Source organism: Vombatus ursinus, unplaced genomic scaffold (assembly GCF_900497805.2).
Source record: "Vombatus ursinus unplaced genomic scaffold, bare-nosed wombat genome assembly UNPS02014768.1, whole genome shotgun sequence".
Lineage (NCBI taxonomy): Eukaryota > Metazoa > Chordata > Mammalia > Diprotodontia > Vombatidae > Vombatus > Vombatus ursinus.
The window spans coordinates 17515586-17523074 of NW_020954546.1; positions in this window are offsets into that span (position 1 = coordinate 17515586).

Consider the following 7489-nt stretch of genomic DNA (forward strand, 5'->3'; position numbering starts at 1 on the left):
AAAAGCAAAAAGAGTCTCTGCTCTCGAGGTTATATTCTAACGGGGAAGAAAACATGTATATATATTATTATGTATCAGTCAATAGTTATTTATATAGCTAAATAATAAATTAATTATAATCATATAATTAATATATAAATTATAATTGTATATAATATATAATTTATTTTATAATATTATATATTATATTTATAGCTATATTATATTTATATAGCTAAATAACCTAGTTATTTACTAACCTATTTATTAACCATGGTGTTTACTATGTGCCAGACATTGTGATACTGAGGATACAAAGTATGAAAAGAGTCCCTTCCCTAATGGAACTAGCATTCTAAAGGGGAAGACAAAAACCACATGTATAAATGTAAACCAAATAAATATAAATCCAAGATGATTTTTGGTGGGTGGTATGGGGAGGGTGCTAAGGCCAGAAGATTGACCTTGGCCTGGACAGCTCCTCCCACTCTCTTTCATAGTCCCCTCCAGGCTGATATTGCCTGTCAGCACTTACTTGGTGAGCTATGCTTGAAGTTTCCTTCTCTGCTCACCCCTGTAACTGGCCTAGAGTGGAGAAGACACAGGAAGCTGAGACCAGCTGGGCATATTGACTGCAATCTCCAAGTTTCTCTCTTTTCTGGTCTCCTCATCAATGCTCAGGTGGCTGACCTTGTAGTAGGAGATGAACAGAAAAAAATGAAAGATAAGGACATCAGAAATAGGGAACAAGTGGGAGAGGAAGAGAAGCCTAAGAATAATAGGGAGAAAGATGAAAGTGAAGAAGAGGGAAGAGGGTACAGAGGAAGAAAGAAAAGGAAAGAAAGAGGAAGGGGAGGAGAGGGAAAGGGAGATAGAGAAAAGTGAGAAAGGGAGGCAGGGAAAGTAGTGGGGGAAAAAGGAAGGGGAGAAAAGGGAAAAGAAGACAAAGAAAGAAAAGAGAAGAAAGAGGGGGACAAGAAGAGAAGGAAGAGAGGGGAAACAGAAGGAAGAAGATGAAAAGAAGACAGTGGAAGAGAGGAAGATCAGGTGGTAAGGCTGAGATCAAATCACTCTGAATAAGCAATAGGGGCACCTGGAGCTGGAGCCCAACTATAATGCAAGGAGCACCAAAGGGCAGAGGCACCAAATTGGGCTAGTCACAACTGAGGAGAGATCATACGTAGCAAAATGTGTGAACTAAACATTTTACCTGTTTCTGATGTAATGTGTGTCTCAGAGGTAGCCTGGAGTAATGGATGGCTTCAGATTCAGGAAGATTCTACTCAAACCCTGCCGCGGATATAGCTGTGTGATCGTGAACAAACAACTCAACCTCACTGTGCCTTGGTCTCCTTACCTATAAGGTGAGGTAGGTTGGACTTCAGTGGTTTCTGAGGTCCCTTCCATCTTTAAATGTATGATCTTGGTGGAGAGCACCCCCAAACTAGGGGATGGGGTGGGTGATCAGGAAAAGCTCAAGAAAGAGAACAGAAATAATCTGGAGAAATAAAATCTATCTGGGCTAAAAAATAGAGCTCAAGTTCACAACTATCAATAAGCCCATTGAAATATTCATGAATGAAATATATATAAATCCTATAAATTTAATTATTCATGCATTTTCTGTATATGGAGTGATAATCTTTTTTTTTCCTGGTCAGAACCTGGTTGGTTTCTTTGGACCCAAGGGAGATTATAGTTAATATTCTTTTTCCAGAGACAGTTAATAATTCAATATAATACCTCATGCATGCATCCATACAAATATGTACTTGTTAATAGTTCAAGAAATTTAATTAGAAGAGTTATACAGTGTTCTGCTCAGTTTCAAGTGGTTCCTTGTAAAGAGTGTTAATAGACTAAGGAAGCTAAGTGAAATAAAGATAGGGAGTAGATCTGTGATTTCATAGGTATAAAGAATTCCCAGGTGAGTAAACTCTCTATCAATGCAGATAGGCACTTTCTATGCACCTTATTGTCTAACAGCATTATTTAGAATACCAAATGGTTAAGCAACTTGGTGAGGTCATACATCCTGTATGGGTCAGAAGCAAGGGTGAAAGCAGTTCTTCCTAGCACCAAGGCCAGCTCTCTAAGATCGGCTGTTGGAAATGGCTATAGCTAAAAACTCTGTAGAATTCTTTGCACATATCCCATAGTGACTATAAATAGGAATGAACGTTGCTGTCTAATTACAGAGGAATATATACTTGTAACCTTGAAAGTAATCTTAAAAGTATATTTAATACATAGAGCTTAGCATAAATGGTTCATCTCATGGCACCCTTTGAAGGCAAAAATTAATCCTAAACTACTATTTTTTTTTGTTAACTCTGTTGTGCCCTAGTGTTTTGGGTTTAAAGAATCGATACTCATAGAAGCCCTGGGTTCTAATCCTACCTTTGACAATTCCTAGCTGTGTGACCATGGGCAAGACACTTCTCCCTGAGCCTCAGTTCCCTTATCTGTCAAGTGGAGATGATACCATATTTAGAGTGGGAAGGGGATTTAAGAGACAAAGACTGAAAAATGAAATGATGCTGCCCAAGGTCATGCAATTTATAAGTTGCAGTCAGGATTGGAAGCCATGTCTTCTGACCCTGAATCCATTGTTCTCTTTTTCCATGACACCATTGTCTATTCTAGAGAACTGAGTGGTCCAGTAGAAAGAGCTCTGACTCTAGAATCTGAAGACATAGGTTCAAATCCTACTTTTGACATTTACTACATGGGAGATCTTTGGCAAATCAGTTCACCTCTGTGGGCCTCAGTTTCCTCATCTATAAGATGAAGGATTTGGATGAGATGGTCTCCTCCAACTCTAGATCTATAATAATATGATCTTCAGAATTTCTTATTCTGATTAAACCCCCTTCTTCTCCCCTAAAATGCTGATATAAGAAGCTAGGAAAATGGTACCATAGAATGTTACATCAGAGATATTTAGAAGGGCTTAGAAGTAACTAAGATGCAGCATGGGCATAGTGGATTAAGAGTAAGGAAGACTTAGGTTCAAATCCTGCCTCTGACACACACACTAGCTGTGTGACCCTGGGCAAGTCACTTAACTTCTCAGTGGCAACTTTCTTAGATTATAAATTGCAGAGAAGATGCCAACCTGTTTTGGTAGAGGGAGTTTCCTCTATCTATCTATCTATCTATCTATCTATCTATCTATCTATCTATCTATCTCTATCCACCCATCCATCTATTCATTCATCTCTCTATCTTTCTCTCCATCAATGAATGAATTCACAACTCCAGATTTTAATTTTATCCTAGAAATTACTGAAGGAGATGCATAGAATTTCAGAGTTGGAAGGGATTTCAGAGGCTCTCTGGCCTAAATCATAGCTGAAAAAGATCCCCTCACCTTGTAACTTACATAACATGTGGCTGTAGAACTTCGAAGACACATTCCTACCCAGGAAGCTCTTTCCACTTTTAGATGGCTCTTGAAACTGCCTTTAGTTATTCCTAATTTCTGCCTTCAAGATTTGGAACTACATACCTCTAGGACCTACCTCATGGGGTTCCATTTTGCTTTTGTTACTGATTTTTTTTTTGTCCAGATTTGCAAAGTCATTGTGAAGAGCAGTTAAGATACTAAATGTAAGGCACTTTGAAGATCTTAGAGTTCTTCATCAGTATTGGTGATTATTATTAGGACACCTTATAGATAATAGGATCAGGGATGAAGAACTAGAAAGGGTCATCTCGTTCAAAGTCCTCTTTTTTAGATTAATCAATCAATACATATTTATTAAGTTCCTACGTCATACCAGGCACTGTGCTAAGTGCTGAGGATACAAGTGAAAGAAGTGAAATAATCCCTACTCTAAAGGAGTTCACCTTCTATTGAGGAAGGAGACTGAGACCCACAGAGGAGACCTAACTTGTCCAAGGTCACATAGGTAGGAAGTGATAGGACAAAGTCTGAATCCAGGTTCTCTGGCTCCAAAGTGTCTTTCTACTTATGGTTACCCAAAAATATCATTGACCATGCCTTTACCCTTTAATCATAGTGCTTGAAAGTAACAGAATCGGAGACTATGTAGTGTACGCTGCCTTTTTTATTAAATGATGCAAAAGGAAATCTTTAGATCTCACCCTCCACTCCCTCTCCTCCCTGCTGCCTGCCCTAATGTTCCTTTAAGAAAGCAATTCCAAGAAAGCTTGGTACAGCTTTGGGACCATCAAGTGGAACTAATGGAGATGTTAGCCTGCATGGAAGAGCAGGGAATCCTACAGGACAGATGAAGAGTACTCATCTTATCAAATGCTGACATTGATCAGCCCATCACTGGTTCCACAAATGCCAATAGCCACATTTCTGAAAAGAGCAAATCACTTGTCATGGGCTTCCTGGAGAGTCAAGGCCATCATTGTAGCTCAAGTGAAGATTAAGCCCAATCGATGAATTTGCTTGGGGAAAATGGAATGTGCCAGTGGCCAGAGGGTCAGAACAAGGGGACTTGTTAATTGCTCATGGCAATGACTGCTGGCTGGGAGGATTCTGAGAAGCTATAGTGTAACTTCTGCTTCGCTGGGCTTTTTTTTTTTTCTACTATATTTTCTTGCCATCTCTGAAAAGCTTCTCCTGAATATCTGGCACTGTCCTAGGTTCTGGGAATGCAAATAGAAAGACCAAGAACAAAAAACCCTCCCCACTCTCATGGAGCTTGCATTCTACCTATGAAAAAGGGAAACATTTTAAAAATCAATCAATAAACAAGCATTTATTGAGCACCTACTATGTGCCAGGCACTGTGCCACAAAGACAAAAGCAAAAAAGTCCCTACCTTCAAAGAGCTTACATTTTATTTGTAAAGAAAACTTGATACAATGGAGAGAGCATTGGATTGAGATGTAAAGAACTGAGGTTTCCAGCCCTGCAATTTGCTACCTATATGACCTTGAGCAGGTCACAACATGTCTGGGCCTCAGTTTCTCATGTATAAAATAAAAGCATTGGGCTAAATGACCTCTAAGGTGCCTTCTAAGTCTAGAGCAATATTTCTTTTTCTTTCTTTCTTTCTTTCTTTCTTTCTTTCTTTCTTTCTTTCTTTCTCTCTTTTTTAGGCAATTTGGGTTGAGTGACTTGCCCAGGGTCACATAGCTAGTAAGTGTCAAGTGTTTGGTCTGAAGCTGGATTTGAACTCAGGTCCTCCTGACTTCAGGGCCGATGCTCTATCCACTGCACCACCTAGCTGCCCCTAGAGCAATATTTCTATAAGACTGAAATTCTGTGTAAATAATGAGCCAAGCTAGTTATGAAAGATAACAATGGGATTAAATCAGGGGGTCTACAAAAATTATTCCCAATGGACCAAATCCAGCCTGCCTGTATGCTTTTGTACAGCCTGAGAGCTAAGAATAGTTTTTATATTTCAAATAAAGTTTTATTCTATTTTATGATAAAAAAATCATTTGTAGGTGGAGGGCAGTTAGCTGGATTTGGCCTGCTGGCTGACCCCTGGATTAAATTCTGCCCTTAGATTAAAAACCCTAGCCAGAAATCTGGTCAAAGCAACTACTGGAATGTGTACTACATCGTGATTTCATTGATAGCAGGGATTCCCAACAAGGAAACTTCCTACAGAGACAGGTGGTAGTACAATAGGTAGAGTGATAGACCCGGAGTCAGAAAGACCTGAGTTTGAATCTGGCCTGAGACATGGACTAACTGTGGGACCCTGGGAAAGTCACTAAACCATTCTCAGCTCAGTTTCCCCATATATAAAATGGGGGTTATAATAGCACTTACCTCACAGGGTTGTTGTGAAGATTAAGTGAGATAGTAATTGTAAAACACTTAGCACTTGCCTGAAATATATCTTGTAGGTGCTATAAAGTGCCTAGCACATAGTAGTTGCTACATAAATGGTTATTCCTTTCCCTTTTCCCCTGTATCCATGCAGATTAGCAAGTGCTCTCCAATTTCCACTCTTGGGACTTGTGTGGGACACAAAGCGGGTAAGTGACTTGTCCGGGATCACATTACCTGTATGTATCAAAGATGTGACTTGGAGTCTGGTCAGCCGGGCTCCCTTACCAGTTCTCTATCCACTATCCCCATGCAGTTTCTTATGAGAAACATAGGCAATGGAAATCAGCACAATTTTCTCTCCTTGGCACAAAACTAAAACATTAGGCAAAATCTGCTGCTCTAATGAGTCACTAAAGCATAAGGTGGCTGCTTTTTTTTTTTCACTGTGCACCTAAGAATCAGCAATTGCTGGGTGAAAGCAGCCTGAGATCTCTTCTTGGATGTGTTAGATTTTATAACAATCTTTTGATACTGGCCTCCACAGCACCGGGATTTCTGCCACTTCAGTTGGTACCCAGGATCCCCATCATGGCACCATTTAAAATAAAAGAGCAAACCAGAAATAGCCCTCAATTAAGGCTATGTGATGCCCTTTAGTATTCATTGTTTTTCACCCTGATCACTGTGACCAATTCCCACATGATATTATTTCAGGTAATTAACACGAAATACATGCCAACAGTTTGGGAGGCATTCAGAACCAATCGATGGTTCCATTTTCCATTGAGATGAGAACTTTCCCATGATTTCCTCTGGGCTTCTAGCTGTGATGAGGCCAGGAAGGAGAATACACAAGAGTTGTTCCTCTGGGATGTAAAGAAAAATCTAATAGATGACATTCCAAAGGAAAGAACTGAATTCAAGTGGTGTTCCTTTTGTACCCTGAGAAAAACCCCTGGTTTTTAAGCAGGCTTGCCATTTCACTGAAGCTTGTTCACTCTCATGCCTTTTGCAAAAAAGACATGAATTCCAGGTATCTCTGGGATTGTCACAGTAGCCATAGAGAGATGACCATCTCTCATCTGTTCATTGCCACATCCTCCAAGTTCAAAAGAAGAAAATAATGAGAAGAAACTTCTCAACTGGAATGAAAAATACAACAGCCAAGGGATTAAAGAAGAAAAGTTTTCAATTGTATTTGGACTCCCTAGAGAAGCACTGAAAGCCTCATGGCTTGGAATTGTAAAGAGATTTGTACAAAATACTTAGAATATTATGGGCAGCCTTCCTGGAAGGCAGGCACAAATCTGGGGGGGGGGCTTTCTTTAATTTCTGTGATTAGAAATTCCTAATGCCTTGCTAGAAAACACTCACATAACAGAGCAGTGATCAATCATGGCTTCAGAAGACTGGTGGTGAAGATGCTTCCTGCTTCTGGACAGAGAGATGGTAGACTGGAGGTACAGGAGACATACATTTTCAGACCATGGCCAATGCGGTTTTGTTGTTGATGTTATTTTTCTCAACCATACTTATCTTTTACAAAGGAGGGTTTTTATTGAAGTGGGAGGGGAGTCATTGGGAATTGATTCTTTCTGTGTGTTTTTAAGGGCATCAAACATTTAAAAAAAGAAAACATATACAATATACATATGTGCATGTACACTGACATACCTACCTAGAGGGATGCATATCCACAGCTGAAGAAGGCTACAGAACCACTCTCCTGGGTTCCTTATA